This window comes from Mauremys reevesii, linkage group 5 (genome assembly GCF_016161935.1).
Source record: "Mauremys reevesii isolate NIE-2019 linkage group 5, ASM1616193v1, whole genome shotgun sequence".
Classification (NCBI taxonomy): domain Eukaryota; kingdom Metazoa; phylum Chordata; order Testudines; family Geoemydidae; genus Mauremys; species Mauremys reevesii.
The window spans coordinates 536,977-548,241 of record NC_052627.1 but is presented as its reverse complement, the minus strand read 5'-3'; positions in this window follow the sequence as shown (position 1 = coordinate 548,241).

Genomic DNA, 11,265 nt, shown 5'->3' with positions numbered 1-11,265 from the left:
GCTGTTACCTGCAATGTACACAGGCCCCGCAGCAGGGACGCACCTCGGAATGTGCATAGAAACAGGTTAAAAGTGCATCACAACAGTGAAGCCGTTGTCAAGATGCTATTCTGTGCGGAGGACTGTAAGACACCCCCTGTTCCTGATCTGAGGCCTGAATTGATTTCAATGGGAATGAGGAACTGAAATCCCTTTAAAAAATCTGGCCCTAAGTGATTTGCTCAAGGTCGCAAAGGAAGTCTGCAGTGAAGGCAGAACTTAAACTCAGACCCCTCAAGTCTTAGGTGAGTGCGATAACCTCTGGACCATCCTTCCTTTCCGTGCTATTGGGCTTGCAATTTCATATGCAAGTTCCTTTAATATTCTTGGATGAAGATTATCTGGGTCCCCTGATTTAGTCCCATTAAGCTGCTTGAGTTTGACTTCTACATTGTATGTGGTCACTTCTGCTTAGAATCATAGAACATTAGGGTTGGAAGAGTCCTCAGGAGGTACCTAGTCCAACCCCCTGCTCAGGTAGGACCAACCCCAACTAAATCATGCCAGCCAGTGAGGGATGGATGAAGAAAAAGGTGAAACAAAAAGGAAAAACCCTAATGTCCCCAGTGATTCTAAAGGACATAATCTCAGGTACACAGATGACAATATCTTTGAAACAAATCCACATCGAAATGAAAAACACACGCACAGAATCTCCTCTACAGCAACTGTCTCTTGGTGCTCAGCGAGTTTTCCCCTGCCGCACATCCCTGTCCTGCCTGCCTGTTGGCAAGGGAGCTCTGTGAGGTCACAGACGCCTCATCATCTTTGTCCAATAATCTGAGTTCCTGCCAAAGGCCTTTGTGAAGTCACTGCCACACCCACCTTTCCCTGGCAGGACTGATGTCTGCCCCTGGCCAGCCCAGCTGGATGTTTAAGCTGCAGCCCGGATCACCCCACTTGCTCATTATTGATTCTTGGGAGCAAGCAGGCCACCCAGTAAAACAGCAGAGTCTGTTCCGCACCCCACACTGAGCTTTTCATAGAGGTTAGGAAACAATTCCATCTCCTAATCTGGCCTCTATTTCACAGGTTAGGAAATTTCACACACTTTGCACCATATGAAGCCCAATTGCTTCTAAGTCACTAAAAGGCACCTTCCAGAATGACAGGCAGTTGTGACGTGAGGACACCAGGAAACAGAGACTCCACCTCTCCCCTGGGTAATTTGTTCCAGTGGCTAGTTTCCCTCACTGTCAAAAATGTGTGCCTATGTCTCATTTGAATTTCTCTGGCTTCAGCTGGCAGCTCTTGGTTCTTGTTGTGCCTTTTTTGGCTAGATCGAATTAGCCCTGCCCCGTGAAATCCGATCTCCCTGTCCTGCTGGACCCCCCAGCCAGGAGAACCCAGTAGGGGCCTCCTAGCTGTTTCTCTGCCCGGCTGGGGACAGGACTTCCTCTCCGTGGGGATATCAGACGCACTTGCAGAGGCAATGCAGAAGTGAGTGTGCTGCATCAGCCCGGTGTTGGGCTCAGGGCTTTGGCCTTGGCAGCTTCTGCTCCAGTCACGTCTCTGGGTGCCCGGACTCAGAGCTTCTGGCCCCCTGTGGCTGCAGCCAGTGCTGGGGCACTGGGCTCAGGACTTTCATGCCCTTCCCAACTCCTGACGGCACTCTGGGTACCTGGGCTCGGGGCTTCTGCCTGGCATCTGAAGTGAGAGCTCTGGGCTTCCCTTGCAGTTCCTTCTGGGGCTCAGGGGTCCATTTCTCTGGAGGCCCCGAAAATGGTTGGAGCCGAGGTGTTCCCAAGTAATAGGTAGGAGCTGAGGTGCTCCCAACATCAGGGACCCACCTGCACATCTGGGAACCTCCTCTAGCTTCAGAACGGTTGCTGGCTGCTGCCCTTGGAGCCCAGGTCTGAAGGCAGCACACAAGTGAGGGTGACAATGCTGTGACCCCCCCACGCACAACAACCTCTGAACTCCCCCATTCTCCCAGTTTGGTCGGGACCCCCATAGTTACAATAACAGATGCAAACATCTGAAATGGTGACGTTGGTTAATTTCAAGGCCAGAGGGTTTGTAAATTAGTCAAAGTGAGCCCTGAATTTGGTAGGGACCTGGCTATTATGGAGGCCCGAGCAGGTTTGCACTCCCAGTTCTCCTGAAAGACCATGGAGAATTCCTGCTGCCTGAGAAACGTCCCAGAAGAAACTACCAGGACTGGGGGAGAAATGAAGGAAACCAACCAGAGCCTGAGCTAGGATGGAGAGCATTGATCCAAGCGGTGTTTGAACCCCTCCACCCCTTCTTCTCAAGGGCATAAGATCTATTCTGGTCGGTGCTTCTGCTATTATTTTGCACTGCTTTAACCTCTTCCATCCAAAGTTCTGAAAACAATTCAGAATAATTAATTAGTCCTCACAATGGTCTAGTGAGGTAAGGAAGCATTATAATATTTACAGAATAGGGAAACTGAGGCATGGGGAGGCTAAATGACTTTCCCAGGGTTACATGGTGAATCTATGGCAGAGCTGGGAATAGAGCAGAGGCCTTCTGACTTCCAGACTTGTGCTTTTAAGCATAAAATAATCTATCCTTGATAAGTTTGGAAGTTGGTATTAATGCCTTTTGCATTTACTGTTCTTTCTGGTTGCCATTGTGTCTTTCTTCTCCTCCGTAACTGAGTCACGTGAACTCATCCTGAAGGGTCCTGGTTGTGTCTTCTTTCAAATTCTGTCTCGTTTGACTTTGATTTTTTTCCCCACAGTGATTTCATCTATTTTTCAAGTTCCTCCACCCTCTCTTTCATGAAAATACCCAGGTTGCACCTCTGTTTAGTGTAGCCTTGTTACTCATCATTACAAAGAGGAAAGTCATGTGATTTCCACTGCAGATGCCACTCAATCCTTTCAGTATCCCAAATTGAGTTTTTAATTAAAAAACTAATCTCTTAATTTGTTGGCAGTGGTAAGTGTCCAGCTCTTTGGCTTCTCAAACTCCCTTGGAACTTCCATTACAGCTCATAAAGGACATGATTCTCCTCTCACTTATGTAAGTGCAACTTAATTGATTTCTGGGTTACACTGGTGTAAGGTGAGTCAGAGCCTTGACAGCTGCTTCTGATTCACCATTACTGCTCATGGCTATGGCTACACAGCGATAAAAAAAACCCCACAGATGGCCTAGGACAGCTAATTTGGGCTCATGCTCTGCAGCTGAAAAATCATGGTATAGACATTTGGGCTCGGGCTGGAGCCCAAGCTCTGGGACTTTGCAAGGGTGGAGGGTCTTGGGCTTGGGCTGGAACCCAAGCTCTAAATGTCTACACAGCAATTTTTTGGTCCTGGAGCCCAAACCGTGTGAGCCCAAGTCAGCTGATGCGGGCCAGCCATGGATTTTTTATCCCTGTGTAGACAGACCTTAACTCTGCTGTTCACCTAGTCTACACAGAAGGAGTCCTAGAAATGTACAGTCAGCCCAGTGCTGTAACAAGGGCGAGGCGAGTGAGGCACTTGCCTAAGGCGCACAAAGTCGAGGGGCACAGAAAGTGGTGGAGAAAAAAAAAGCCGCTGGCACAGAGATATTTATCACCCAGATTATCTCCCCCACCTGCCACCCCTCCTGCGCCTCCCCCAAGTGTCTCCCCCAGCCCTGACACTTCCCCCAGCCCCTTCCTGGACCCGGAGCAGAGCAGCTCCATGTTGCCTTCCTGCAGCAACTGTCCTAGTGCCCCCCATCTCACTGCCAGGGCAGACTGACTCTGAGCCTGCCCTTCCCTCTCAGACACTTTCATTTTCCAATGGGACCTTCCAGCAGCACAGGGCTCCCCCCGCCCACAGTCACTGCTCCTGCCCCATGCTGGGCAAGGAGGCAGCCCCATCCCCCACCCCCAGTGAGGCTACAGTCAGGGGCAACAGCCGGGGAGGAGGCACACGCAGCGCCCCCGGCACCCACCCCAGGGAGGGGAGGGAGATTCCTGGACCTGAGAGGGGCCCTAGGAGCACATGCAGTGACAGTGGTGGGGGTGAGCGTGCTGCTGGGGGGGCTCCTCTCCCAGAGCTTGCTGCTGCCGGCAGGGAAAGGGCTGGGGGGAGTCCTCCTCTCTGGCCTCTGTCCCGGAGTAGCCTGCCTGCACCCCAAACTCATCCCCAGCCCCACCCCAGAGCCCATACCCCCAGCCAGAGCTTTCACCCCCCCACCGCATCCTCAACCCTCTGCCCGAGCCCTGAGCCCCTCCAGCACCCCAAACACCTCATCCCCAGTCCCAGCCAGAGCCCTCACCCCCCACACCCCAACCCTCTGCCCAGCCCTGAGCCCCTCCCACACCCCAAACCTCCCATTCCCAGCCCCAGAGCCCTCACCCCTACTCTCGCCCTGCGCCCCTCCCACACTCCAAACCCCTCATCTGCAGCCACACCCCACAGCCCTCACCCCTGCACCCCATCCCTCTGCACCCCTCCCATTCCCAAACTCCCTCCCAGAGCCTGCACCCTGCACCCTAATCCCCTGCCCCAACCTAGGGCCTGCACCCCAGACCTCCTCCCTCCCTCACCCAAACTCCCTCCCAGAGCCTTGGGTGGGTGGGTGGAGTTTGGGTGGAGGCAGGTTCTGGACACCACCAAAATTTCTACAAACCTGCCACCCCTGATCCTGCCCTGTAAACCTGAACTCCCAGCATTCTCAGGACACATGATGCCTAGTGGCCACTGCTGATTTCCAGCACCTCCCTCCTCTCTTAACCTGTGAGTCCCTCTCTGCATTGGAACTGGACTGGAACCAAAGACCATCTTGGAAGCAGCATTACCAGCCCAAGCAGTCAAAAATCATGAGTTGACCCCCCAAAATCACAGGCTCTACCACCGCCCCTTCATTCATTCTTCAGCAGCAATTGGGCGGCAGGTCCTTCCCTCTGAGAGTGACTGAGGGACCCGCTGCTGAATTGCTGCCGAAGAGCCGGCCCTGGGGAAGAGAGCAATTTTATATTCTTGCCTCGGGCACAAAAATACCTAGTTACGGTTCTGCCAGCCACTTCTTTTCTTAAATCACCAGACTCGATAGAGTATCAGAAGCTGTTCTGGCTTTTACATTTGTTTCCACACACTACTTCGTTAGCTAACAGTTAAGGTTACTAATTCAAAGAACATCTGCCATTGTACATGCTATTTAGAAACAAATATTAAAGACATGGAAATCAAGAGCTAAGATTAATTATGCCATTTTTTTTACCTCAAGCTTAACACACCCTTCATTAAAAACACACCTCAGATTTGAATTTTCTGTCTGAAGAACACCTGAACAAGCTTAACGCCACTCTCTTTTCTTCCCTCCCTAGTTTCTTTTGTACCCAGCTGACAGACGTCTCCCAAAAAGGGATTTAAGTAGTCTAATTTCTGCCTCAGAGCTCTGTACTGCTCTGGAAGTTGATGGGTTTCCATATTTAATACGTTGCTGATAACCTTTCAATATTGGTGTTCCTAGCACTGATCCAGTCTGTAATGATGAAGATTCCAAAATCATTCTCACCTGTAAAATGTGCTGTGATTTATAGTGACCCCTTACATGGTTCCTAAAGAGCTGTGTCAATGTTCTGAGAGCGATCAGATAGGCTGAAAAATCATGACATGTCAGAAAACAATTAAAATGTCATTTTTGAATAAATAGCATAGCTACATCTTCAGCTGGATACCTGCCAAATTCTCGGAAAAATATTATTTTCATGCCTAGTTCAGGCATCCCAATTTGCCCATCAGTCACCCCAGTCTAAATTTAGGATAAAAACAGGACTTAGAATGAGTTTAAATTCCACTGTGGTGTGGTGACTAATATCTCTTCTATTTCTTTTCCACCCATATGCAGAATCCAAGCGCCAGTCTAAATTCTATGCATGCGAGCAGGAAGAGTGGGAGAATTGGGGGCAGAAAGGGAAGCCGTGGAGGAGGAACAGCAAGGGGAAGGGGAGCTCCCTTGCCTCCCAAACTAAGGGAACGACCATAGGAGGAAGGCGAACCCTGCTCCCCACCTGAGAGGAGCAGCAGGAAGACAGGGAGCTTCAGATCCCTTTCCCCTAAGGTTGGGGGAGGAAGAGCAGCAGCAGCTGTGGAGGAAGGTGGGGAGTGGAGGACAAGGGGAGTCTTACAGCCCCCCTCTCCTCCAGAGGGAGGCAGAAGCAGATGTCTTTTGATGAAAACCTGTGGCAACTGAGCCCATTCTGCCACCTTCTCTGAGTGTGTTGCCATTTTAGGCTGAGAGTCACCCTACCAGGTTAAAGATGCACATGCTTGATCATCTTCTCAGTTATTTCCCACACTGCTGTCAGGGACCAGTATGTGGGTGGCAGGGGCTACATTTCAGATTTGGGATGTGGGTGGAAACTTAACTGTGATTTCAGGGGCTACTTAGGCACCTGAAAACTCTAAGGTTTTTTTTTTCTTTTTTTTTGTAGATAACTTAGAATGGGGGTCGGCAACCTTTCAGAAGTGGTGTGCTGAGTCTACATTTATTCACTCTAATTTAAGGTTTTGCGTGCCAGTAATACATTTTAAATTTTTTAGAAGATCTCTTTCTATAAGTCTATAATATAAAACTAAACTATTGTTGTATGTAAAGTAAATAAGGTTTTTAAAATGTTTAAGAAGCTTCATTTAAAATTAAATTAAAATGCAGAGCCCCCCCGGACTGGTGGCCAGGACCCGGACAGTGTGAGTGCCACTGAAAATCAGCTCGCGTGCCGCCTTTGGCACGTGTGCCATAGGTTGCCTACCCCTGTTCTAGGTGCTTTTGAAAATCCTACTAGGTGCTTTAAATATCTTTGAAAATCTGACCCTTAGTCTCTCTATGCCTCAGTGCCCCATCTGTACAAAATACTGACTCTCTGCCCCAGGGGCACCTCTTCTCTGCAGAACTCACATTCCACACTAAGGCTTTGTCTACTCTACACACCTTTTAGGACACAGCTGTGCTACTACAGCCATGCCGCTAAAAGGCACACAATGTAGCTGTTGTTTGTTGACAGGATAGAGCTCTCCTGCTGACACAAAACTCTTTCCCCCCCCCCCCATGAGTGGCAGCAGCTCACACTGGTGCTTTTTGTTGGTAAAACTTTGTTGTTTGGTTTGGGGGCTGTTTTTTTAAACACCCTGAATGACAAAAGTTTTGCCAACAAAATTCCAAGTAGACAAAGGCCAGTGCTGTGCTGTATTTAAGAGCTCTGCCTGGGAGCACACCTCCTGTATGAAACTTGGGCAGGAGGCACTCCCAAATGACCCCCCTGAGGTCTGGCCTTAGGGTAAGAGCCAGGAACAGGGAGTCAGAGCCAGATTCAGGAACCAGGCAAGGGAGCAGGCCTGGAGCAGAATGGAGTGGGACAAAAATGAGGTAGGAGCAGCTCTGAAGCGAGGCAGGCACAGGCACAATCACTGTTTCAGGTGTGAGAATTGCTGCTGAGTTTAAATGCAGACCTGTTGGTTCCTTGTAGCCGATTGTCTAGGCTGGCCAATCAGGCGATTCTGCTGCAGCCCAACTGGGTACATTGACTGGCCTGAGGGATGAGCCCCAGGCTCAGCTGAGGGAACTCAAGCCCATAGTTCTTGACAGCATCTGTGCATTAGTGTATTGGCATGTAGATACCAAGCTGGGGTAGTGGACAGATGTGAGACTGAGGGGGGGCAGGATTTTTTCAGCCAAGGGAAGTTGCACTGAGTTTTGGAGTGGAAACTAGAAGGCAGAAAGATAAAATTATTGCAGCTGAATGTGGGGATTGGTGGGTGGGAACATGGGAACTGTGTGGTGGAGGGAGAGGAATTTCATATAAAAACAAGCAAACCCAACCTGTGGTGTCTCATTCCCTTGATCATTCTGAGTATGGCTATATTACCATACTGTACAAGCCCATCTGAAATCCTGGTGTAACCCCTTTGGGGTTTAGAGAGCATGGCCCCTTTAAATCTTTTTCCTTAGTGGGGAGGGGGAGTAGTGAGAGAAAGGAGGGAAACTCCAGCGTGTGGTTTTAGAGCTCCAGAGAGAGGAGGATCATAGCCTACAGGCCCTCACAAAGTGAAGCAGCAGAGAACCTGCCTGAAGCCTGGGAAGGACAGGGCCGATCAGGGACACCCCAGGATAGGAGCCAGGAAGAGTACTGTGCCAAGGAGGATTCATCCAAGAAGGACAGGCCACGCCTGTGGGAGGTCCACCAAAGCCGCGGGACCAGCGGATCCTCCGCAGGCAAGCTGCCGAAGGCACCCTGCCTGCCGCCCTAGTGGCGACCGGCAGAGCGCCCTTGGCGTCCTGGTGCCTGGAGCTTCCCCTGGTACTGGGGCTTGTGACTATGCATTGGGAATAAGGAGGGAGGCTGCTAGCTAGTTAAGTGGGGAGGTAGTTGCTCTGTGGGGCTTTGCAGAGAGCGGCAGAAGAGGGCACCGGAGGGGTTTGTTGGGGAAAGTTTCCTGGTGCCAAAGATGACTAGGAGCCCCCAAGACTCACCACTGGACTGGAACTTGGCTCAGGACTCCTGAACTCTGTGTGTAGACGCGTTGCTTGGTGCCTGCCCTTTCAGACTATGCTACCACCGGGCCTGTGGGGCCTTGTGTTGAATGCAACCCTGGTTTACTGCTCCCCCTATATTTCCCCTTGTTGTTTTTCTCCTCCCAGCCCTCTGTAAATAAATATCTCCCTTTCTTATATCCATTGGGGCCGGTTTTGTTCAATATCTTCATTAATGATCTGGAGGATGGCGTGGACTGCACTCTCAGCAAGTTTGTAGATGACACTAAACTGGGAGGACTGGTAGATACGCTGGAGGGTAGGGATAGGATACAGAGGGACCTAGACAAATTAGAGGATTGGGCCAAAAGAAACCTGATGAAGTTCAACAAGGACAAGTGAAGAGTCCTGCACTTAGGATGGAAGAATCCCATTCACTGCTGCAGACTAGGGACCAAATGGCTAGGCAGCAGTTCTGCAGAAAAGGTATTAGGGATTACAGTGGATGAGAAGCTGGATATGAGTGGATAGTGTGCCCTTGTTGCCAAGAAGGCTAATGGCATTTTGGGCTGTATAAGTAGGGGCACTGCCAGCAGATCGAGGGATGTGATCATTCCCCTCTATTCGACATTGGTGAGGCCTCATAGACTCATAGACTTCATCTGGAGTACTGTGTCCAGCTTTGGGCCCCACACTACAAGAAGGATGTGGAAAAATTGGAAAGAGTCCAGCGGAGGACAACAAAAATGATTAGGGGGCTGGAGCACATGACTTATGAAGAGAGGCTGAGGGAACTGGGATTGTTTAGTCCGCAGAAGAGAAGAATGAGGGGGGATTTGATAGCAACCTTCAACTACCTGAAAGGGGGTTCCAAAGAGGATGGATCTAGACTATTCTCAGTGGTACCAGATGACAGAACAAGGAGTAATGGTCTCAAGTTGTAGTGGGGGAGGTTTAGGTTGGATATTAGGAAAAACTTTTTCACTAGGAGGGTGGTGAAGCACTGGAATGGGTTACCTAGGGAGGTGGTGGAATCTCCTTCCTTAGAGGTTTTTAAGGTCAGGCTTGACAAAGCCCTGGCTGGGATGATTTAGTTGGGAATTGGTCCTGCTTTGAGCAGGGGTTTGGACTAGAAGACCTTCTGAGGTCCCTAATATTCTACAATTCTATGATTGTACTTTTCCTGTGGGGGTGTGTGTTCACTCTGGGGGGCTTGGAACAGGTGCCCCTGGGGTGAAAGGGATTTTTCCTGCTGAATTCCTGTGCATGCTTTCTCTTCGCCAGAGCTGCCTGCAGAGCAGACTCCATCTCAGCTACGAGGGTGCTAAAGTTACACTGGTTATAAATGATCTGGAGAAAGGGGTAAACAGTGAGGTGGCAAAGTTTGCAGATGATACTAAACTACTCAAGATAGTTAAGACCAAAGCAGATTGTGAAGAACTTCAAAAAGATCTCACAAAACTAAGTGATTGGGCAACAAAATGGCAAATGAAATTTAATGTGGATAAATGTAAAGTAATGCACATTGGAAAAAATAACCCCAACTATACATACAACATGATGGGGGCTAATTTAGCTACAACGAGTCAGGAAAAAGATCTTGGAGTTATCATGGATAGTTCTCTGAAGATGTCCACACAGTGTGCAGAGGCGGTCAAAAAAGCAAACAGGATGTTAGGAATCATTAAAAAGGGGATAGAGAATAAGACTGAGAATATATTATTGCCCTTATATAAATCCATGGTATGCCCACATCTCGAATACTGTGTACAGATGTGGTCTCCTCACCTCAAAAAAGATATTCTAGCACTAGAAAAGGTTCAGAAAAGAGCAACTAAAATGATTAGGGGTTTAGAGAGGTCCCATATGAGGAAAGATTAAAGAGGCTAGGACTCTTCAGTTTGGAAAAGAGAAGACTAAAGGGGGACGTAATAGAGGTATATAAAATCATGAGTGATATTGAGAAAGTGGATAAGGAAAAGTTATTTACTTATTCCCATAATACAAGAACTAGGGGTCACCAAATGAAATTAATAGGCAGCAGGTTTAAAACAAATAAAAGGAAGTTCTTCTTCACGCAGCGCACAGTCAACTTGTGGAACTCCTTACCTGAGGAGGTTGTGAAGGCTAGGACTATAACAATGTTTAAAAGGGGACTGGATAAATTAATGGTGGCTAAGTCCATAAATGGCTATTAGCCAGGATGGGTAAGAATGGTGTCCCTAGCCTCTGTTCGTCAGAGGATGGAGATGGATGGCAGGAGAGAGATCACTTGATCATTGCCTGTTAGGTTCACTCCCTCAGGGGCACCTGGCATTGGCCACTGTCGGTAGACAGATACTGGGCTAGATGGACCTTTGGTCTGACCCGGTACGGCCTTTCTTATGTTCTTATGTTCTTATGCACTCGTGTTGATAGCCTATACTGGGGTCTATGTCATTGCATCTTCAGTGCTACTTTTAACTATGCTAGGTAGATGAAAGCTAGTGCAGGTATGTCTACTCAAGCTACAATCATACTGGTATTTGCATTGTAGATATACTGTCTGCCTAGAGGTCATAGCCCTCTCTGCCACACTTCATCTGTCTTTATCTTTTTAAATTGTTCACTCTTTAGCATAAGGACTGTGACCTCCTCTGTTTGGAAAGCACCTGGTACAGCGTAGGTCTCACCAACTATCTCAACAGTGAAAAAGTTTTGGGGGAAGGAACAATAATGCTAGAGAAGAAGCTGAGGATCTAAAATGGGCTAAACCCAGCGTTGTGAGTTCAAACCTTGAGGGGGCCATTTAGGGATCGGGGCAAAATC